The following is a 25,219-nucleotide window of genomic DNA, read 5'->3' on the forward strand; positions in this document are numbered from 1 at the left end:
AAGGTCAGATCGTTGAACTTTGACCCTTTAACAGCCAAATTTCTGGCCGAAAACCGACCACAAAGATTTTCCCAAATCTCAGTACCCTGTATATCTAATTTCAAGTCTGTAGACTGAAAATTTACAGAGTTATTGCGTAGGGAAATGTACACACACAGACACGTTCACTTTTATAGATATATAGATAGATATATATATACATGTAAATGAATAGTATTTTGTATTTACACGTCTTTCTATCAAACATCAGATATGAGAAGCAGTTATCTTTTATAATTGTAGTCATCATCTCATAATTTCGCACTGTTTTTCAAAGGTCATCAGTGGAATTTTACAAACTCTTGAAAGTCTTTTGCACTAGTAGTCGAACTATATCAGTTGATCTGTGACCTTTCGAAAATCTAGTTGCAACAATGGAAAAATCGTCTGCAATGCCAAAGATTATATATATATATATATATATATATATATATATATATAATATATATATATATATATATATATATATATATATATATATATATATATATATATATATATATATATATATATATATATATATACTAGCAGGGGTGCCCGGCGTTGCTCGGGTGTTTGGAGGTGTATGCTGTGCAAAAAAAGCAAAAAAACAAAAAAAAAATGGTTGATTTTTTAAAACTTTGACCCTTATTATGACCTCTTAACATTTATAGTTTCGGGCTCAAATCACTTTATTAAGTTAGATCCAGGTTCAAGGAACCTATATCTAAAATTTCAAGTGTCTAGACCCAAAATTGTCGGAGGAGTTTGGTAGAGTTCTTAAAGGTCAAATCGTTGAAAGTTGACCCCTTAACAGCCAAATTTTTGGTTGACACCCGTCACATCGATTTTCCCAAATCTCAGTACCCGGTATTTCATATTTCGAGTCTATAGGCTAAAAATTGACAGAGTTATTGCGTAGGGAAATGTACACAGACACACAGACACACAGACAGACACGTTCACTTTTATAGATATATAGATATATAGGAATTAATATAATAATGTACCTCTATAAGACCACCATTCGCTCATTTATGGAGTATCGTTGTCACATTTGGGCCGGTGCATCTGCTGCTAGTCTCTCACTCCAGGACAGGGATGAAAAGAGAGTCGCTAACCTGATAGGTCTTGAACTGTCATCTAAGCTTCAACCTCTGTCACATCGATGAAATGTTGCATCCCTCTGCTCCGACGATCTACTCGCACTTGTACCCCCTCGATGTAAATGCCTCCGACAGACCCGACAAGCAGACCACACAGAGTAGAGATCCCTAGATGCAAGAAAGCCTTCTGCTCTAATAGTTTCTTCCATAGAACTGCTAAACTTTGGAATTCCCTTCCGGGTTCCTGCTTCTCCAACTGTACTGATATGCAGAAGTTCAAGTGTAATGTGAACAGACACTTTGCTGCTCAACTCCCTACATAGTATCCCTGCAACTTATGTCCCTGATGGTATCCCCCTACACCAAAGTGACAATGTGCCTTATTTGGGGTGAAAAAAAAGAAAAAAAAAGGCTAGTGAGAGAATGAGGTAGGAGGAGAGTGAATGACAGAATGGGAAGAAGAATGAGACTGTGAGAGTCAAAGAATGAAAAGAAAGAAACAGAAGGAGCAGAGAGAGAGAGAGAGAGAGAGAGAGAGGTGGGGAGAGGGAGAGTAGTAAAGGAAAAGAGTAAGAAAGGGAGGAGGCTGGGAGAGAGAATGAAAGGAAAAGAGAGGGAGTGAAACTGAAATGGAAAAGATAGAGAGGGGGACTAAGATAGAGAAGGAGAGAACTGTCAAATAAATAAAATATTTTATTAATTCGCTTTTTACTGAAACGCAATTATTTAAATGAAAATAGAATTGTTTCTTCTTGATTGTTTTTATTCTTTGTCTATCTAATTAACTGAAAACGAAATTGATTTACCTTTCGTTTTCAAGTAAAAACATTTTTTTTGTAGTTTTATACATTTTAATAACAACAATGAAAGAAAATTGGATAAAAACACAAAAATCACACAAAAAGCGGTTAATGGGTTACATAAATATTTAATTACATATATTTAAAATATAATTTTTGACGGACACATATTTCGTCGTCTTAAAACTTATCAGTCAGCGTGGCTGAAACTAGCATAATTTGAAATCGCAACCCCAGGGATCGATACATATACATATATATATATATATATATATATATATATATATATATATATATATATATATATATATAAGGAATGAAAAAATACCAGCGGTGGTTGACGTTATGTTATGAGAAAAATAGAAAAAACCGAATGAAATTATTAAAAAATCAACGTTTCGTCCGTATTTCAGAGGACATCTTCAGGATAATTGAAATAAAAAATAAAAATGTAAGAAAAGAAAAAGTCATAGATCGTGCGAAAAAGACAGTTCTTGAATCCTACCCATGTCGGGAAGGACAAACATATGTGTGCGTATTTTTTATTTCAATTATCCTGAAGATGTCCTCTGAAATAAGGACGAAACGTTGATTTTTTAATAATTTCATTCGTTTTTTTCTATTTTTCTCATAACATATATATATATATATATATATATATATATATATATATATATATATATATATCAGCCCCTTTAAGAACTCCGTTCCTATTGTTGATCGTTGAAATAAAGTCGGCCATTTAAGCTCGCAGGCGCAGATCATGATGTCTGTTCACTTGAACTTCTGCATGATCATTAGATCACTATATACGGACGCCTCGGCATTCAAAAATAAATGTTTAAATTTCAACGATATTTCTCGTGATTAAGGTTTGCCATGGGGTTTGTTCCTTGCTAATGGAACCAGAGATGAATCTCTCAACCGGTAGTAACCGCGTCATCCTGCACTGATGATTCCTGAAAGGATGAAACACTAGTGTCTGTAGGTATTTAAAAATTAGGAACTCTTTTTGCTAACTTTTGGATATCACTGGATATTTGCAACCATACATATTGGACTTTGCAGCGTATTCCTTTTCATTTTATCTATAAACATATGCTCATATTTCAATGTTCTTTCCCGAATGTTTTCAAAAATTGAGCTAACCAGCAAAAATAGATACTTATCTAACGTTTTCCTTTGAAGAGAAGAGCCTTCTTTGAAACTCCATGAGATAAGGAAACTTTCCCCTTTATTTCGTATTCCTTATTTTGAATAAAATATTGTAAATTGAATTCTACAATATCTTGACTTTTTCTACTTATATAAAGCACACAGTACGATATATATATATATATATATATATATATATATATATATATATATATATATATATATATATATATATATATATATATATATATATATAATGTCCGTAAAGGATAGAGCAATTTCTGTTGGATATGTTTATATATTTGTCTCTAGAGGATTCACCTATAAACTAATTAAGTGATAGAAATAGATATATGATAAAGTTTTGTTTGGATGTTATAGAAGTCGATGTGTCAATAATTTTATGATTCAAAATAATGTTGATAACGATTTAATTTTGAATAAATTCAACCATATCATTTAAATTTTGATCCAAAGTCAACTGATATCATTAGAATTTTTCTTCATCAGTTGGTAATAAACAATCTATAACATACACTTTCTGAATCGTTGAAAGGCAAACTTGGATTTACTCTCGGAAGCATTGTAACTATTGCTTCCCATGAGCAAAAAGGAATATCACCACAAGTAGTAATATTTATACCATCACTGAAGAGAGAAGGAAAGGGAGAGATGTAACAGCGCAGATGCGCGTATGCAAATGTCGAGCTGTGTGTGAAGGAAAAGACTACACGAAGAGTCTGAGCACAGACCGGCGATGACGTTCGGCACGTTGAAGAGCGCGTTCGAAAAGACAAGCGTTAGAGAAGAGCACGTTCGAAAAGACAGGCGTTAGAGAAGACAGGCGTTAGAAACGTGGGTGACGTCGCGGTCGTAACGAGAAGTCACGCGTGGTGGGAGAATGAGGAAGTTTATATCGTTGTTACAGAAAAGAAAGGAGTCGAATTATTACTTTGTTTATGTTCCTTGCGACGTACATAGTGTTGGGTTTACGTGTGTAAACGTGTGTAATATTAAAGGAAGAAAGAGAGAGAGAGAGAGAGAGAGAGAGAGAGAGAGAGAGAGAGAGAGAGAGAGAGAGAAGGGGGTAGATATAGCGAACAGAATTTTTGTATTCTATCTTTATATTTTTATATTTAACTGACATTGCAAACCCATTTTTCTTCTTATAGAACAATCCCGATTTCAATTTGTGACCCAACGAGTCATATTTTTTCTAGTGTTTCTAAAATACTGACATGGATGCACGAAAGTGGGGTTGAGTTTAAAGGGAAAGGAAATACGTGGGCCTCTTCTTATAGCAATTTTTGTTATTTTTTCTCCATATAAAATCAGCTTCCAACAGTGAAGACAAAAAAAAAAAAGAAGAAAAATTTTCAAAATCACAATGGGGGTTTAAGATAACGTCTTCAGATGGAATTTAGGAAAGATAAACTTCTTACAGGATCGAGTTTGCTTCCAGAGTATTCCTAATAAAAAATGTCAGTAATGACTCTCACACTAACCCAGAAAATCTAGTCTAGATTTTTTAGTTTCTAATCAGACATGAAACGGCTAATGTACATTAAGAATTCTGTGAACTAAAAAGCGAAAGATGAAGTTGCTAGAGGAAATAAGGTCTCTCTCTCTCTCTCTCCCTACCTCGCTCTTTCTCTCTCTCTGTATATATATATATATATATATATATATATATATATATATATATATATATATGGTAAAACTGGTAATTAGTAAATACCTGAAAAGAGTGCTCAATAATATTGCAGAGCAAATATGTGTTTTATTTTATTATTATTTTTGTTTATTACCGTTTTATCTGTTTGGTTACATATGTTTCAGATGTTTGACCATGTTTACGATCTAACAGCCTCGTCAGACCTTATATATATATATATATATATATATATATATATATATATATATATATATATATATATATATATTGAGAGATATATTTGGTAAAAAAAAAAGGATAAAGAATGGCCAATATGTTTTTTATTATTATTTCAACCTATAGTGTATTAACTATTATTTCTTTTTTTTTTTACATGGAGGGCACCACTTATCAAGATCCGGAAGCTACTCGGGGATAAGGGTTATTGCATGTACAGTAATCGTAGTAATCGTCAGGATTGGAGATTCGACAAAGTGTCTTACTTAAGGAGGGCGATTTGTCAGGAATTTGTTTATGTTGGACTTGAACACATCAAAGTTGTAGTCAACTTAATTCATTACAAGTTGTTTCCATAGACGGGATAAAGATTTTAACTTTAGTTATCTCATGATATGGGCGGATAATCGTTATCCCGTCTATTAAAACAACTTGTAATGAATTAAGTTGATACACTTGAGGATGAAATAATAAAGAACATCATATATATATATATATATAGGGAGAGAGAGAGAGAGAGAGAGAGATGAAATAATAAAGAACATCATATATATATATATATATATATATAGGGAGAGAGAGAGAGAGATAGAGAGAGAGAGAGAGAGAGAAAGAGCGAAAGAATAGTGCAGTTGAAAAAGACAGAATAAGGGCAAGAGGACAACACGTACTCATCCCCAGCCTCAAGTAATTTTCTTAAATTAAATACTTATATCTGTATAAATTTCTAGTTTTTCCTCGCACTTACATTGATATTAAAAGCCTACAATTTCGATTGAAAAATTACTAAAACGAACTTATTAACATACTCAGTCATAGTTATACGAGCGACTAAATGAATGCATACTAATATGCTCTCGTGCTTAAATGGACAGTGTGGTTTCATACTACATGGAGGTATGATGAACCCAGTAACAGTTAAGTTCGTTTGCAAATGCTCCCATACTTAAATGAGCCATATGATATCATACTAAGTAAATATATAACCATAGTAATAGATATGTTTTTTTTTCTTTTTTTACATCTAATGTGATCTTTGTGAACGGTATGACATAAACGCTTCTGTATAAATCAAAAAATATTATAAACTCCCCGACAAAGGAGGGTTTTGACCTAGTAATTCACTCCCGTTCATTCGTTTTCTCGCATTTTTCTCAATAACCACGCCTTAGATTTTTAAAAAATTTGCACAAACATTAGCTATGGTGTAATTTTCTACCAGGACGGATTTTTTTTGGGATAACTCTGGTTACTCCACTAGGGGGCATTATAGGGATAAAATTGCCCTCAAATCGTTCGTCCGTTATTTTATTTGCAATTTTCTCAATAACAACACCTTCGATTTTTAAAAATTTGCACAAACATTAGTCATGGTAAAAGTATTTTTTTTCACTCGTGGAGGGGAACCTCGCATGCTCAGCTTGTTTATTATATAATTTCAACTGGAGACGAGAAATGTGTAATGGTGACATAATTAATTGTAATCGCTGTGTGGCACGCCCATTTTATCTCAAAATGTCAGCCTGTAAATATGCAACGGATATAAACCTGCTCAGAATCTCTCTGAGTCAAGGGATGTAACGTGGCCATTACGCTTATCGCAGGAACAAACAGATAAAACAAATATAAATAAATGTGGCAGCCTCCCGTGCTCAGGTCAGCAACTGATCTCTAACCTCATCGGAAACTGTGGCTTGTGATCGTCTTCTTCCGGGAGGTCTTCACAAAAATTCTCTGCGTCTCAGCTCTGTGTTGATTTCTGCTGAAAAGCAAAAGTAAAGCTGCGCATGCGCGCCGGAAAAGAAGACAAACTCAGGGTTTCTAGCTACGAAAAGTTAATTTCACAAAAGTTACAGATTTTTACATATGTACATTGTCAGTTCACCAAAACATTTTAAGTCTCACAAAAATCTTATTCTTCGTCCACGGAATGGCGGTCAGGGAGGTCTCGGGCGTTCTGGGAGTGGGTTTCATTGTCAAGAATTGCCTTCAATCTGCGTCTTCCGACCCGAGTATGCGTTCTTATACTAAGGTCACGGGTTGGGCTCCGGCGATTTGCTGAACCAACCAAAATTCAACACGTCAAGAGGGGAATCTCCAGCCATTTTGTGTGTGTGCAGTTCCACAAATCGTCCATAGTTTCGAAAATCTAAGACCAAAAATGAAATCCTTTCACACGCCCTCAGGGGTCAAATCCTGTCAATTTTCTCTATTCAGAAACCCAGAACGTCTGAGCCGGGTTCTCAGGCTAACAAGTACAAATCTCGTTTCTACACTATTCTGACGTTTTCTGTCATTGGTTTTTTAAACAATAAAATTTATGTTTGTTTTTCTATAAGTACAATGCTCATCCCTTTTGACAGGTCATCTGCCGCTGTCCGGGGCACACTTACGTTCAACAGACAATCTCAGTATATTTACCCGGCCTCACTCAGGGTTTAGGGGGTCTCAATCTCACCAATGGAGAGCAACATAGCTTCCCTCAAACGGTCACGTTACATCCGGCATTTTTCTCTTTTTAGCAAAAGAATTTATTAGCATTGCTTTCGGCACCACTTAAAAAGCCTCTCGCTGCCACACGTCCATTTTATCTGGTGCGTTTCTCCTTCCTCTGACCGCACGCCTCGGCCTCGCATTTACACGTTCATTCTCTTCGACGTCCACTTTGCCACTCTCCCGAGCACATGCTGCATTTTTGTCGTTTTTTCCTTTTTCTTCTCGCGCACACTTTCGAATTTTCATATGCACGTTTTTCGCCTACTGCTGCTGTTGTTGCTAATCTCGCCGCAAGCCAGCTATCCTTCGCTGCCGCCGATATCTTCCCATGCGCTCATATGTACCATGTTACAGGGATAGAAGTTTAGATGTAAGGTCAGGTGTAGGTTAGATCGAAGTTTTTCTGTGGAACGATCTGAATTTCCAGCATATGGCGTTAAATAATTAGCCACCGTTTGGTAAAAACTACGTCAATATAAACATAGTTCCACGTTCTAACACACACATACTGCCATACTTAAATCGACAGTAATTTTGTCTTTTAATTAAGCTGCAAACTGTTTGAAAGGCATTTCATGTATATTAGCAGAGAGACCCGACGTTGTACGGGGTTAAATGAGGATTAACGAATGTCCTATGCTTACAATACTTTTAGTGTCATCACAATCAGTGAAATTGCCTATTTTTCAATCAAATCGATTGATTGCTTGCTTTAGTTGGGGATCCACAGCAATGCATTGGAAGGAAGCATCACATGTCTTCCTATAGTAACTTAGTCGAAAATACATTATAGTCTACATTGCACTGTGGAAAAACGACGGTTGATTTGATAAAATTGTAAATAATGGTTTGATTTACTGCAAAAGTTAAGAATAATTTCTAAACAAAAACACTCATTTTGAAAGTAGCTGTGTCTTATCAAAGAACCTACTGTTGGTTTTATACGCCAGACCCTTCTGCTTGTGCGTTGATAAAACTTCTAAAATGCACTTCCTAGCGTTATAATCAAGATTCAGTTCTGGGGTTCGGGAAGGAGTGATTCACTCTCTCGACAACAGCACATTTCTGCCCTCTTCTTTTCCAATCGACCACACCTGACCTCTCGCCACCAATGTCACACCGAACAATCCGAACGTCAGCAATACAAAATTCTTTTCAAGAGAAGATGTTCACGGCTCTTTTCTCTCTGCCCCCCCCCATGCTCCTATGTTAGCCTGTATAAGAGTGTTAACTTTGGTCAAAATCGAACTCTTTCTAGTTTACTCGGATTTTTTAGATTATCAACTTTTGATACTTATCGGGGTCGTTTCGATACAAAATCTATCTGAAAACATTGGCACACAGATAAAGTATATTTGTATGAAATTAAAAAAAAAAAGTCGGCCGAGTCGTTTCCGAGTCCATAGGGAATACTCTCCCTCTCATACAAACAATTTCGGTAGATATATCATTTATATTTGTCTTGTGTATTTCGTTTCATTGCTAGGCCTGTGATTATAGAATACTCTTTTCATTCTTTTGACTCTCGGGTATATATCCGACACCATTAGACGCAGTTAATCAACCGAGAACCGCATCCGTCTATATAAAAATATACAAGATATTATCGGATATATACTCAAGAATACAACAATAAAAAGAATATGCTGTTGTCACAGCCCTATTTATTACATTTCTATTTTCGCTTGTGTTGTCAACATTCAGCAAACTAATAAAAGTTTTATTTTAGGCTTAACATTGTTTCTTCTTTATATCGATGATGTTCCAGGGAATGTTATTCTGAAGATTAACATCTATGCAGATGATACCAATTTCTATTCTGGTGTTTCTTCTAGACAATCTCTTTGGTATCAGTTGTATTATGCAGCTGATCTAGATGTTGACTTGGGTTCGGTTGTGAATTTGGGAAAGAAATGGATTGATTCGTTTAACCCTGTTAAGACTCAGCTGTTGTCTTTCAATCGTAGTCATGTCCCTTTTTCTTCTTGAGATTTATCAGACTATGCATCGAGTATTGTTGTCATATTTAGGCTCGTGAAAGGTTCTTCATAAGGTTCACAGACATATTTGCAATGTGTTTGCTTCTCTACCTCCTCTCTCTCACAGACATGAAGTGGCTAGTCTCAGTCTCTTCTTTAAGTTCTATTATGAAATGTATTTTGCAGAATTGCTTCATTTATTCACTACTTCCTTTGTTCCCGCCCATTTGACTCATTAGTAGTTTTGATAACTCATTGTCATACATCTTCCTATTCCAGTAGTTTTTTTACCAAGAACTGCATACCTGTGGAACTCTTTTCCTGCTGACTGTTTTCCCCTTACCTAATCATATCAGTTAGCAAAGAACCAACAACTTCACAGCCATTATTCTATTCCAGACTCTTAAATAGAATTACTTTATTTTTTTTATTGAATTGTAGGATATGTAAAATCCATTTTTCCATTCTGTTGCATTTCTTTATGATACAGATCTGCACGGAATTTCAAACGGAATCAAGTATTTAATCCATGGGGGTAGCGTGCTCTCGTTCCGTCAGCCACGACTGAGTAGAAATCTGTAGTAATTCTCAATTATATTTTGAGTGTTATCTGCACTGATGGGTTGACTATTCAACCTCTAAAAGTGTAGAAAGATGAAAACATCTAAAACATTTAGAAACGATTTTTGGTTCCTTGACAAAAGGAGGGTGGACTTGTAAATTCACTCTTGTCCGTTCGTCCGTTCATCCGTCCGCACTTTTCTCAATAATTACGCCTTGGAATTTTTTAAAATTTTGCACAAACATTAAACATGCTAGGAGTAAAAAAGGAAATAGAATGGATTTTCCGACAAAACACCGGTTGCACCCCCTAGAGGTGCCTTTCGGGACAAAATGGTTCAAATTCACACTTTTATGCTTATTAAAAAAAATGATGCCTTGGGTTTTTATAAAACTTTCTGAAAAGTTGTAACTAACTTATTTTTATATAATTTTGTTTGTCTATACTTCGCGATAACTCTTGGGTGTGCCCCAGGGGCTCTTTTAGGGCAAATAAAAATACTCCATTTTTGGAACTATTACCATGTTTGTGCAAAATTGTCTGTGTATGTCTACTTAACTGTTTTGCATGGTGTTGAACTCAGATTTAAATATGTTAAGGCCTTGGGGACTTTTGGGGCTTAATGGGGGGGGAATGATGGACTTAGTTATTTCTTTTTTTGCATGGTGCAGAACTCAAATTTACATATGTTAAGGCCTTAAACTGAACCGTTTGTTCATTTTCACCAGGATTTGACTTCCCCTGGGTACTTTTGTGTCTAAATGGGGGTGGAGGCAAATGCTGAACTTAGTCATTGTTTTATGTTTTGTTCACTGTGCACTCGCAAGGAACCATGCATGCCTTACTTGTCCAAGTAAATTTTATTAATATAAACTAAAAATAATAATTTGAAATTTGCACGTTGCAACACACATATTTAAATCGAGAGTATCAGATTAGTTAGTCTTTTAATTAAGTCGCAAACTGTTTCAAAAGCATTTCCTGTATTATGGTTTCCATACGTATATCTTTTATATCTGCCCTTGTGTGCTTTGTTTCATTACGTTTCTATTTTAACTTGCGATGTCAGCATTCATCCAACTAATGGGGGCAAAGCATGTAAGTTTTTAAACAACCAAACACGTCACAACCATTATTCTATTGTAGACTCTCAAATAGAATTATTCTCTTTGAAATGGTTTAGATTTTTTTTCTTTTTTTTTTATTGAATTGTAGTATATTTGAAATTCATGTCGACCATTTTTCTATTCAGTTGTATTTGTTTGGGATACAAACAAAAAACCATACGAGTTCTAAAAACAAAAGCAACAACAGAAACAAACGAACAAAAAAAGCGTGTTTCAAATAAGACGTGTTTGCAATATGAGGTTGTGTAAAAAAAATGGACAGATGGACAGATAGCAATTATGTTCACGTAAAGTGGATAAAAATATATTAAAATGAAGAAAGAAAATAGAAACATAAAAACAAACAATTGAAGAAAACAACTAATAACTTTTTGTTATTTTTTCTATTTCTTCGGAGAATCTAACACACACACACACACACACACACACACACACACACACACACACACACACACACACACATATATATTGTGTACAGAAAGTTGTTAAATGAGACAAGTCATTGGTACCGTCGGTTTCAAGCCCGATAATTAGGACCGTTTAAGATATCTCTATCAAGCTCTCTTCAGCCAATACTCATCTCGGAGATGAGTATTGGCTGAAGAGAGCGTGATAGGGATATCTTAAACCGTCCTAATAATCGGGCTTGAAACCGACGGTACCAATGACTTGTCTCATCTAACAACTTTCTGTACACAATATATAAATGCGCTCTTATTTTCGGATTTTCCTTTTAATTGAGCACTGTGCTAGATTTCTTTTTCCAAAAAAAAACAAAACTAATTATATATATATATATATATATATATATATATATATATATATATATATATATATATATATATATGGTATCTTTCTCTTCATATATATTTTACCTCGCGGTACATACAGCGTCTCGCCTTCCCAAATGGTCACCCATCTGGTACTGGCCAAACTCAATGAGGCGCTGTATGTACCGCGAGGTAAAATACTATGTGGGGAAACTAGGGCGGTCTATCCTTCTCTCGAGGGTAGATGGACCTCTCTGAAGCCGTGGTAGGCAATCCATCTATTGATGGCGTCACAATAAAAACATACCCTTGATAGCCCTGGCGAAGCATCAAGTCTTCAGCTACGGACAAGATTTGAAGGACTAAATAAGGGGATCCGTTCCAAACAGTTCTGTTATATGTTCCGAGGATCTTATACTGACTTATCCCATTTTTCCAGGCGGCAATTGGGTTTTAAAAGCATTATTTTATGATACCAGACTCAGTTTCTTTTTACTAACTTATTTGAACGGCTATTTCCAGATTTCCTTCTGTAACTTAACATGTGATCTCGCTCGACCAATCAGAGTTCACGTTTCCATTTCTCTCTTGTGCAACTAAAGAATAGGGAGAAGGTGGAGGATGAGGAGGAAGAAAATGGACGAGGGGAAAGAGAGGTGGGGATTAAGTCTGAATTAAATTAAGAAAACCGCTTTAATTTGAAAAATTAGAACTAATTAAATATCTAGGAAGAAATTATAGAAGTTTAGTAATGATAACATAGAAATGATATATCTGTACGCAAGATCCAGACGACAGTGTTGCGAGGGGGCGACTTATCGTAACATTTCACAAATTATTAAAGGAATAACGATTAAAAAGAAAAAAAAACGGTGATTAAATTAACACACACACACATGTATATATATATATATATATATATATATATATATATATATATATATATATATATATATATATATAAATGTAATAGGTATTAACTACGTTTATAAGTCAAAATACAACGCAAAATAATGGCATATAAACAAATATTTGTTTGAAATAAAATATTTCGGTGATATATGTCACTATCTGATATCGCGAAAAAACCGTCTGGAGTTAGAAAATTTTTATGATGCTTTTAGTGAATTGTTACTTAGCTGTTAACCTTATCCTTGTGCTAATGATAAGATTGTGTATTAATAAATTTGACATCATCTCTGAAACGATCGTACACAAATTTATGTTATTGTTTGAATACTTGAAACGCATGTAAATGATCATGGATTAATTTGGTTTACCGCTTACTTATTCTGTCTGTCTCTGTCTCTCTTTCTCTCTCTCTCTATATATATTAGTGACCTAGTCTGTGTGAGAATAGTCTCTACCAAACTAACGGCCAGAAACTTAATATAAAGGGGATTTAGACCTTTAGAAAAAAGTCAATTTGGTGTTTAGCCAGTAAAAATAGCTACCAAGGGGTCAAAATTGAAAAGTTTGAACTTGACAGAGGTAAGTCGACATTAATTGCTCTTCTAAGCATGCGTAAATATACATTTATGTTATACAATGTTATTTTTTAAAACTTTTTATATTTATTCTGACGTGGCTCAGAAAATACCAAATAAGACCAAAGAGTTATATGTTTGGTTTCGACTCTTATTGATTAAATTATTTGCTTCTCTTTACTTTCGAAATCACTTCTATGTATTGGGTACAATATAATAATCGATAGAGAATTGACTCTGTAATAATAAATACAAAATCTGCATGAATTAAAATATTATATTAAGGCATATTTTACGCCCGGGTAACGCCGAGCGGCTAGCTAGTGTATATATATATATATATATATATATATATATATATATATATATATATATATATATATATATACTTAGTTTTTATTTTTCCAGATATATCTGCCTTACTTAAAAATTGCTAGGTTTATTTATGGTGTCTTTTACATTAAAAAAAAACACCCAATACTTTTGCTGACGAGGAGACTTTGTTTAAAAATACTATATGCCAAAATTATTGTCTGTGGCTTAATGTTTGTCACAATAAAAACATCGTTTCTGAAACGATCGTACAAATGATTGACTTTGTTGTTGTTCCTTCTTATGAAACAGATTTTTTATTTTTAATTCTAATTTGAATTTTAAATTATCAATCACATTACTAATATATATATATATATATATATATATATATATATATATATATATATTAGTGTTGGAACGATTAATCGGAATCGGAAAAATCGGAAGATTTAGGGGTATTGGGATAGGTATCGGAGAAATTGATGCCTATTTTCCGATGCCAAAACGATTCGTTTGTCTTTTTTATTTGATTTTTGTTTAAAGCAGATGCTTCCATGGCTGGTAATAATTATACAATAATAAATATTTATTGATTTTTAAATACTATTAAAGCTAAAATCTATAGAGCATCCTCTACAAGTGTAATTTCATGTTTTGGAAAATAGCTGTATATTTAACATGTGTTTTTACAAAAACCAGGGGAAATAAAAATCTTATAGTTCAATAATTAGAGATTTATAAAGAATCGGAGTCGGGAATTTAGCACGGAATAGGGAAAAATATTGGCATCGTTCCATCACTAATATATATATATATATATATTGTGACTCATCAAATATGTATTTTTTATTCTGCTATCTTCTTATATATTCATCAGAAGTCAATATATTATGTAATATATTACATAAATATCAATCAATATTTATTTTAACTGAATATTTTGATTGCCCGATTAATCCTTACTCACAGTGCGTGTGTGCATGTATACATACATAGATACATACATACATTCGAGGTGCCTTAAAAAGGCTTCCAAAATTTTGTACAGACATTTAAAATTTTCGTAAACTTTAAAAATTCAGTACGCTATTGCAATAATCTTATTAGAAGACTGACCAATTTTTATAATTTCAGGTTCAAATGAACAGCTACAATAGGAATTGGAATACACGCTGCTAAATCCTTATTGTCACGGCTGGTGAATTTCCAAAATGCAATCTGGCGTCGAGGACACTTTAGAAGAAGGATATCCAATAAAATTCTGTTTTGAACTTGGGAAAAAATGTCACAGAAATGTATGGAATGCTTCAGACAGCTTTTGGACTATCTTGCATGAATCGAGCCTCAGTTTTTGAGTGGCATAAGAGATTCAAGGAAGTCTGGGAGGAATATTCTGACCTATGCTGACGACATGCTAGAAACATGCATGTCCATACGTATACGTTTATGCACGTAAATAATAGTTAATAATAAATAAATAAATAAAAACACAAATAAAAAATAAAAAATAAATAAATAAAAATAAATAAAAAATAAATAAAAATAAATAAAAAAAATAAGGGCGATTAATTCATATGAATAACACGAAGAGCTAATAGCTCTTTAAAAAACGCTAACGTAGCGGAAATAATAAAAATAACAGCGTTTCGAAGTTGTTAATATCGCTACAAAAACGCCAACAACAAACCTTACACACACACACACACACACACACACACACACACACACACACACACACACACACACACACACACACACACTTATTCGCCACTTATTTTTATTAATTCTCTATTTTTCTAAACTAGTAAATATTCACAAGATATCAAATCAGCTCCCCTCGACCTGGTTATAAATTAAATATGCGGAAAACATGGAAGGGGTTAGTTCTTCAATTAAACTGGCTATGTGCTTTTGGAAAGTTTAAGTTCATAATCCTGCCATCAAACTGTGACATACGTGCGACATTTTCAATCATAATGCCAACAAAGTCAAACGCGGTTGTCGGAACGAGGACTGCATCTAAACAATGGCTATGGTGATGGTGACAGTGGTGGTGGTGGTTTTTGGTGCAAGCAGGGTAGGGATAGGGAGACAGTTGCCGGAACGTGGGAAAGAAGAGCGCCAAGTCTTTTGAGGTATATCAAACATAAAAGAGAACAATAGGGATTGGCGAATATAAGCTTGTCAAAAATAGATAAATAAAATATAATAAAATGAAATGACGATGATGGCACTCCTTTTCACCATTACCTCTGCTTCTCCCCGCCCCTCTTGTCCCCGGTTGTCCATCATTTTCGCAGCTACCGACCCTGACGGACGAATGATGAGACGATAATGAGGAAGGATAAGATGGAGGCAAAATTGAAAAAAAAAAAATAAACGGCGAAAAGGAATGTGAATTCTGGCGGGAAAAAATGAAAGAGAAAAAAAACAACAAAAAAACAAAAACAAAACAAGAAAAAGCCCCCCCCCCCCTCAAAAAAAAAACAAAGGCAAAAAGCGGAATGGAAAATAAAACAAAGATTGTATAGAGATGGGAGACACAGTGAAAGTTAAGGAGACGGCGTAAAATAATGTAGAAAAAGAAAGAGAAAAGAAGTGGTGAGAGTGAGAATGGAGACACACTGTGAGAATGAGATAGATTTAAGAATGATAGAATGAATGGCGAGAGAGAGAGGAGTGAGAGAGAGAGAGAGACAGGATAGGTTGGGCAATAGATAAACATGTAAAACATGGTTAAAAAGAGGGAAGAGAGGGCGAAAGAGAAAAAAAAAAAGAGGCGAGACACAGTGAGAGTCCAAGGCAAAAAGTTAGAGTCAGAAATCTTTAAACAAAAAGATCGAGGATCGTCTTAGATACAAACAGAAGGAAAGCCGTATTGGAGATAAATGTAGTAACGTCTTGGGAACAAATCGAAAGAAAGAATTCTTAGGAAAAGAAGAAATAGAAAATTCTTGTAACAAAACCGAAGAGAGATCTTAGGAGAGAGAGAGAGAGAGAGAGAGAGAGAGAGAGAGAGAGAGAGAGAGAGAGAGAGAGAGAGAGAGAGAGAGAGAGAGAGAGAGAGAATTCTGGATGACTAAAAGAAAGACAGAATTCTTGAGACAAACGGATTTGGACACAGAAAGAAAACTGATGTAAACATCGTTTTTCTGCACAAACAAGAAGTGAGCCGTCTGGCAGACACAACGAAAGAGATAAGTCTTGATAATACAAAGACATTTTTGGAGACAAAACTAAAGATGGGGCTAAAAGAAAGAGAAAAGTATTGCAGAAATAAAAAAAAAAATTAGAGAAGACCTGGTGACAAAAGAAAAGAAGTTTGACAGAAGACCATAAAGATGGGGAACGGAAAAAGACAAGACTTTACAACAACAGCAAAAAACAAAAAACAAAAAAAAAGCTAAAAAAAAAAAAAAAAAAAAGAGAGAAGTTTTAGGAAACAACCAGAAAGAGAGAAGTTTGTGAGACAACAAGAAAGAGAAAAGTTTGGGAGACAAACAGAAAGAATTTTTAGAAATAAGAAAACGGGATGTCTTGGACACAACGATAAAAAGTTGAGTTAGTCCCTCCCCCTTAAATAGTCAAATTTTGCCCAATTTCCACCTAAAACGATCACTGAGATTTTGTCTCACTGATCATATTTCATTAACCCTTATCCTCGAATGGACTCTGGGTCTTAATAGGTGGTAAAAAAAAAAACGAAAGGAAAAGGTCTTGGAGACAAAAAGAGAGACGTCTTTGAGACAACACGAAAGAAGGACGTATTAAATACAAGAAAAAGGGAGAGGGATCTTGAAGAAAACAAGAAAGAAAGAATTATTGGAAACACAGTAGATGGAAGTTTCGGAAACCACAAAAGATAAAGAGAGAGGGAGAGAGATAGAGAGAGAGAGAGAGAGAGAGAGAGAGAGGGGGGGGTCGAGAAGTTTTAGTGATACATAAAAGGAATTCTTGGAAATCAGAAAAAAGAAAATCCTGGAGACAACGAGAAAGAAGGCATTATTGGAGACAAGAAAGGCAATTTAGGAGGGAGCAAGAAGGAAAGCCGTCTTTGAGACAAAAAACAAAACAAAACAAAAAAAAAAAAACTTACCAGAGATTTGGCACAGGAGATAGGGTACAAATCCTGGAAAAAAAAGAAAAGAAAGATAATCGTTAAGAGAGAAACTGAACAAAAAGAGTAGAAAAACGAAAAAGAAAGCAACAAATTATTATTATTACTATTAGTAGTAGTAGTAGTAGTAGTAGTAGGCCTGGTGCTAGTAGGTGCACTGGGTGTGGTATGACGTTGCCTGGGGAGAATATTTGAAAAAAAAACAAAACAAACAAACAAAAAAAAAATAGAAATCCCTGATAGGACGTCTTCAGTCCTTTGATATGATTGGTACCACTAATATTTTTAGGAAAACCCTTGATCTATGAAGCTCCTGGTTTGGGGGGCGGAATTCAGGGAGAGTCTCCTGAGGATGAATCCCATCTTTTTTCAGGAAGTCGTTATCATACGAAATCAGAATTATTTTTATTAGACTTTTTTGCTCGTTAAAAATAGGGCAAAAGTTATAGCCCGTTGATTTACAACGAGTGCTTGATGCGAAATTGATGGTTAAATATGGTTAAATTTGTACTAAATGCTTTTGCATTAAATACTAATCCACGTTAAGCTCTAATTGTACGTCGAATTGAAACTATAATACTTAGTTCGCTGCATCATAAGAACATTTCCATACAAAATGTCAGCCAAATCGGAGCAGACGCTTCCAAGAAAACTTCTAGAGTAAATGTGGTGCTGTGGTGACGAATCTTTATTAATTCTTATTAACCCTAACTGTACACTGAACAGATACAGATAATACATAGATCGCCCCACCCTATCACAACAAAGATTCATATAAAATTTCAGCCACACCGGCCTCGTAGTTTCCGAGAAAACTTCTAGAATAGATGTGGTATTGCGGTGATTAATCCCTATTAGTCCCTCACTATGCATAAGAAGGATATAATATTTAGTTCGCTGTACTTTATCATAACAAAGGCCGTGTAGAAGTTTCTAATATCATTCTAATTTCAATAAATCACTATTAATCTCTGTGCATCAACCGTATACCATGATACTTAGTTCGCTGCACCCTATTATAAGAAAGGTACATACAAAATTTCAGCAGGATTAGTCGAGTAGTTTTCGAAAAAAAAACAAAACAAAAAAAAAACAGACACACAGGCTAAGAGAAATATAAGATAGATTCTTCTTCTTCTTCTTCTTCTTCTTCTTCTTATTCTTATTCTTCTTATTCTTATTATTATTTAAAGAAAATGGGTTTATTTATTTTATTATTATTTTTTTTTATTTTTCTCCATTTTCTTCTACGGATATTTTTCTTTTTATTTCACAAGACGAGAATTTCAAATCGATGGAAATGGCGAACAAGCAATGGAGACGCCGAAAACAATGGAGCTAATGAGTGTATGAAAGCAATTCAATTACAAAGTGTTATATGTTGGGGGAGGGGGCTGGAGGAAAGGAAGAGGGGCTGTGGGAGGCAATCAAGATGAAAAGGAGTTGGAGGAAGTGGAGTTAAGAGGAGAAAAGAAGTGGTTTTGGAGTGAAGGCAAAAGGAGCACAATGGGAAGGAGAGGGAGGATTGGGAAGGAGGGGACCTGGATAGCAACGATGATGATGATGATGATGATGATGATGATTAGATGGTGAAGTGAAGATGAAGAGATCGAAGTTTTCGAAGTGAAGGATTGACGACAGCGACGACGATGCTTCTGATGATTACAAGGAAAAGAAGATGGAATATATAGAGATGGTCGTGACGATGATAGGTAGGAGATCGAAACGGAGAAAAAGAAAGTGGTAGGGAGGAGGAGATGGGTAAGTCAAGGGAATTTGAATTTGAAGAAGTATGAATAAAGAAGACTGAAAAAAAATGGCGGATTGAAAATTGGTGTCAATCAGTTGAGATCAAAGAGTGGAAAAAAGGAAGTGAAAATTATAGGACAACTTGAGAGGGAGATGAGCAAAACCTGGACGAGAAAGAAAATAAATTAAGAAAGAAAACTGGGTCAATGAATGAATTGTGAAAGAAGTAAAAGTGAGAAGAAAAAAACAGAAAAAAAAAACCTGTGATAAAATGAAAATTAAGTGAGAAAAAAAAAGGTTTGTGAGAAGAAAAGAAAATTGGGAACTGAAAGCGAATTGAGAAAAAAGAAATTATGAACTATTGAAATTGTGAGTTATGTTAAAAAAAAAAAGAATGAAAACTGAGAGAGAAATAATATTGAAGAGAAAAGAAAAACTCGAGCGAGAACAAAGAAAGAGAATTGAGAAAAACAGAAAATAGAGAAAAAATGAAGGCGATTAAGAATGAAAATATTTGTTAGAGAAAGAGAATTAAAAAGAAAGAAAACTGAGAGAGAAATAGTATTGAAGAGAAAAGAAAAACTCGAGTGAGAACAAGGAAAGAGAATTGAGAAAAACAGAAAATAGAGAAAAAAAAATGGGAAAAATAAGGAGATTGAGAATGAAAATATTTGTTAGAGAAAGAGAATCAAAAAAGAAAGAAAATTGAGGAAAACGAGTAATCGGAAAGAAAATTGAGAAATCAAGAAAATTAAGGCAAAAAAAAAATTGAGAAAAAAACATTTAGAAAAAAATTGAAGAAAAAGTTAAACTTTCGAAAAAATTTGGGAAAATGACGAAAGATTGAAAATGAACATTGAAAAAGAAAGAAATTTGAGAACTAAAAACAAAATAAAACAAAAACAAAAAAAAACACTGAGAAGTAAAGAAAATTAAGAAAGAAAGAAAATAGAAAAAGAAAAAAAAAACCAAAATTGAAGAAAAAATAGAAACTTAGGAAAAATAATAAATGAGAGATAAAAGAAATTGTAGAAAGCAACATATTGAACAGAATAGAGGAAGAAGGAAAAAGAAATAAAGACATAGAAGGACGAAGGCAGCGGAAAAAAAAAGAAAGAAAAAAAATGAACATATTAAAAGGGAGGGGAAAAGAAAGAGAAGTATAAACATTGAAAAGGAGGAGGGGGAGGAAAAAGAAGAAGAAAACGAAAGAAGAAAAAGAAGAAAACGAAAGAAGAAAAAGAAGAAAAAGAAAAAGAAAAAAAAAGAAGAAGAAGAATGGTATCTAAATTTGAAGAGGAGGAATAGAAATAAGAGAGGTGGAGAAAGAAAGAAAAGGAAAATACACGTATAGAAAAATGGATGCGAAAAGAACGAAAATGCATTCATTGAAAGAAGAAGACGAAATAAAAAAGAAGAGCAATAAACGTATTGAAGGAAGAGAAGAGAAGAAAAGGGAAAATATAAATACTGAAAAGGAGGGGGGGGGAGAAGTAAAAAGAAGGAGATAAATAGAAAATGAGGATTAAACGCATTGAAGAAGACGGAGAAGGAGTGAAATAGATTTCTCCAAAATGCTGCACTTAATGACAGTGCAATGCATTTGCACTAGTCTCGAGAGTCTGGCACTGGAAATTCTCAATCCGACTTATTGATGATTTAAAGAACGGAATCGGTGTCACATTCAGTAAGATTACACGCCACGCAGGTACTTGTACGTGGGAACAACAAGAGCACGTACACAGGCGGAACCATGCTCGATAAATTCGACAGCGAAAAAGCTCTGGCACACAGATAGCTTTTCTCTAACACATTTAGAACAACAGAAACGCGCAAAGGTGAACGATTAGATCGGTGACTATCGATCTATTAACATAGATAAGAGCAAATATATATTTCGATGCATATTCATCTGTTTATTTACAAAACATTTTCTGTTATACTTTCTGATAATTTATATACAGAAGTGAAATATTGTTTCTCTGTCTCTCTCTCATATATATATATATATATATATGTTTACGTACTAGCAGTGAGACCCAACGTTACCAGGATTGGATCATCTGCTATGACCATATATATATAATCTGCTATGACATCATATATGGCTGTATATATGACGTACTCTATGACGTAATATGCTATACTGTCATAGGTCGTCGTATATGATGTAATCAGATATGACGTCATATACGACGTACACTGTAAACAAGAAAACAAAAGGAATACTTCATTATGCCAATGCTCTTTCTTTTTCATATATATATATATATATGTGTGTGTGTGTGTGTGTGTGTGTGTATGTTGAGACAAGCGTCCTAGGAAAATTGGATTTGAAAGAAATCGTAGCTGAAACATGTCTGCACATATGTTGCAAATGATATGGTGATAAAGCTAATTTATGCAAATATATAGGTCTGCTTGTTATTGAGCACTATTTTATAAAACATCGGATTTCATTGGATCAGCATCTGGGAAACAACAACAATGCAATCATTATATATATATATATATATATATATATATATATATATATATATATATAAGCGACAAGGGAAGGCTTTTTGTAAATAAATGGAGTACAAGCGGTTGTTTTTAGATAAATCATTGAAATGTCCACTGCTAAGAAAGCCCACCCCGTAGCAAGTAGTTAAGGTCACTGACTATAATATAGCTCATCGTTATTTGGAACTTATATATATATATATATATATATATATATATATTTATATATATATATATATATATATATATATATATATATATATATATAAAACAATTTAGTAGTAGCCAATTTGTTGTTAATAATTCCACTGATATATTTTGCTTTTCAGTTTCTTAATTGTAGTAAAAACTGCACGTTAATTCAGTTAACTATTTTAGAACCGTTTTTAAGATTGAATTCCGTCATTTCAAACAGCTCAAACTACCCAGTATGATGCACCCGTACTACCTTGAAAATGCATCGCTCGTTGGAAACAAAGCCCGAGAAGTAACAGAAGATTAAAGCAGGTCTTCTTGACACGCTCCACGAGTTGGCACAGATTCGTAATTACAGCCAAAACCCTCTAAAGAAGATGGACTTTTATCGTTAGTCTTTAATTGTGATGACTAGAATTGCGCGAAAGGTGTCTCGCTTTTAACTCCAGGTCAATTATCGGCAAGACCCTGCCTCCGCACGCACGCACACACACACATACACACAGACACACATACCTCTTCTCCCCCTTTCCCTCTGACAAGAAGCGAAAATTCCTGTCTGCCGATTCCGCTAAAAGACTTTAATGGATGCATTCTCCAGCATAGCAGCTATGCACCAATATAATTTCCCTGCAATCATTTGTCTGGTGAAAAGACATGCATTCTTTTGTTTTATTTTCGGTTTTATTGATAGCTGCAGCAAATATGTTTCACTCCTTTTGTTTGCGTATTTATCTATGTAGGCCGCCTGCACATGCGTAGAACACAACCAACATAGACAATAATTTCGTTCTGCATACATCCTCAGGCTGTTCTTACCCTCTTTTAACAGGGGAGGAAGGAGGGAGGCGGCTTCAGGATCAATCACAACGCCTGAGATATCCCCCAATAATGGAAGAGCCAGAAAAGGACTCTGTAATCTCTGTTCACACAATCTAGTAAAAACAAACAAATAAACAAAAAAATAATAAAAAATAAAAAAAAGGATAAAACTCTCCAAGAATTATTAGCTTTGCAAAACAGATGCAGTCGTAGATTACTATATATAGTCCGATTTACTTGTGTCCCCACAAGGGCAAACCTAAATACAAGGACTTGTCCTGCCTTGATAGAGTTCAAAATAGACTTCGTAGCCTCGTAGGAGATGTCCTTTTCTCCTCCTTGCAACCTCTATCTCACAAAAGAGATGTTGCGAGTTTGTCTCTGATGTATCGTTATTTTCATGGAAAGTGTTCGACTGAGCTTCAATCTATGGTCCCCCCTCGCCTAACTTTCACAAGAAACACTCGTCTAGCTGTAAACACTATCAATAATTCCCCCCACTCTTTATCTGTGCCTAAACCTAAACGTAGATTCAATGAACAAAGCTTCTTTCTTAGAACTGCACGCCTGTGGAATTGTCTTCCGTTTTCCTGCTTTCCGGCTGACTACAATATGGTTGTGTTCAAGTCTAACGTAAATAAGTTCTTGATGAGCCGTTCCATATAAGTTATCAAATTTACCAAATTTTCATTACTAATGATTACTATGTTGTCCAATTTCTACTGTACACTCTTTAACCCTTATCCTTGAGTTGCCTCTTGGCCTTGATAATGTGGTGATACCTATGTAAAAAAAAAAAAAGGTCGGTATTTAATATAGAGGAAATCCAGCTCTCTAAAAAAAAAAGGCAACTCTGAATTAGAACAAAAATTAAAATTGTCTCAGTCTAGAAAGAGGTCTCTTTTACTGATTACGCACAGAAAAGTGCAGCTTCTAAACAGATATTACGCTTTCTTCCTAACCAAAAAGGCCAACGTTTTTATTTATAGTTATTTAAAAAATAAAATTTTAAAAAGATACCTCCAATAATGGAAGAGCTATAACAAACGGTGCAAGTCTTATCCTTGCTAATCGTATCATTATGCATACTATGGTTTCATTTGGAAATTCATAAACTGTGATACATCCGTTCAATCATTCCTCGTGCATAACTACAAATAATAAGTGTTTTAATATTATCATTATTGTTTAATATTTCCTTTATTATCTAATTATATTCATTTGATATTGTTAATATATACCTTGTTATTATTAGGGCTAGAACAACAACATATTCTTTTCATTGTCTTGACTCTTGAGTGTGTATCCGTAGATATCTTATATGCTTTTATATAGAGTAATGTTGTTCTCGGTTGATTAACTGTGTCGGATATATACTCGAAAGTCAAAACATTGATAAGAATATTCTGTTGTCAGAGCCCTATCTATAATGCGATGGTTCTAGGTTCAATCCTTTGCTTGGGAGAAGGTGCTAGTCTAGCGGCACTAATGAGTTGTGATACAACGAAACAGTACTGTATGTCGATGACTACAAATATATTTTAAGCTCCTCTCTTTGCGTAGAGCACTGTCGTAAATGATCTCACCCGCTACTTAATTGGCTGAAAAATGTGAGGCTCGCTGTTTGTTTGTAAATAAGCGATTTGAACACTATAAAAGTGGTGGACGAATGTTTGTTTAAAATAGACATTTGTCGAGGTTATTTGCGGGCACCGCTCCTGTGGGTCGATGGGTAAAACTGCTAACTATCAACGCGATGGTTCTAGGTTCAATCCTCGGCTTGGGAAAAAGTGCTAGGCTACCGACACTGATGAGTTGTGATACAACAAAATTGTACTGTATGTCGATATATATATATATATATATATATATATATATATATATATATATATATATATATATATTTACCAGTGGTGAAAAAACCGGACTAGAGTGCTCAATGTGTAGTCAGAGCAGTATATAGGAAGTTTATTACTATGAGTCCAGAATGAGTTTACAAATTGTTTCAGCTAGAGGAAAATCCTCAAAGAGAGGAAAAATCCAACTAGCATCATCAGAATTCATCGCAGTCCATCTATGAATTCTGATGATGCTAGTTGGATTTTTCCTCTCTTTGAGGATTTTC

General features: G+C 34.4%; 1 protein-coding gene across 4 annotated transcripts in view; it reads right to left on the reverse strand.

Annotated features, from left to right (window-relative positions):
• LOC145249693 (plexin-B-like) overlaps nucleotides 1–25,219 on the reverse strand; it is a 575,535-nt gene that overhangs the window by 472,357 nt on the left and 77,959 nt on the right. For all 4 annotated transcript variants that reach the window (XM_080111499.1, XM_080111497.1, XM_080111498.1 and 1 more), the window contains exon 2: nucleotides 17,803–17,835. The gene's annotated coding sequence lies outside the window, so the exon portion shown is untranslated. The remainder of the gene's footprint in view (nucleotides 1–17,802; nucleotides 17,836–25,219) is intronic.

This window comes from Euprymna scolopes, chromosome 28 (assembly GCF_053919585.1).
Source record: "Euprymna scolopes isolate OS-2025 chromosome 28, ASM5391958v1, whole genome shotgun sequence".
NCBI classification, from domain to species: domain Eukaryota; kingdom Metazoa; phylum Mollusca; class Cephalopoda; order Sepiida; family Sepiolidae; genus Euprymna; species Euprymna scolopes.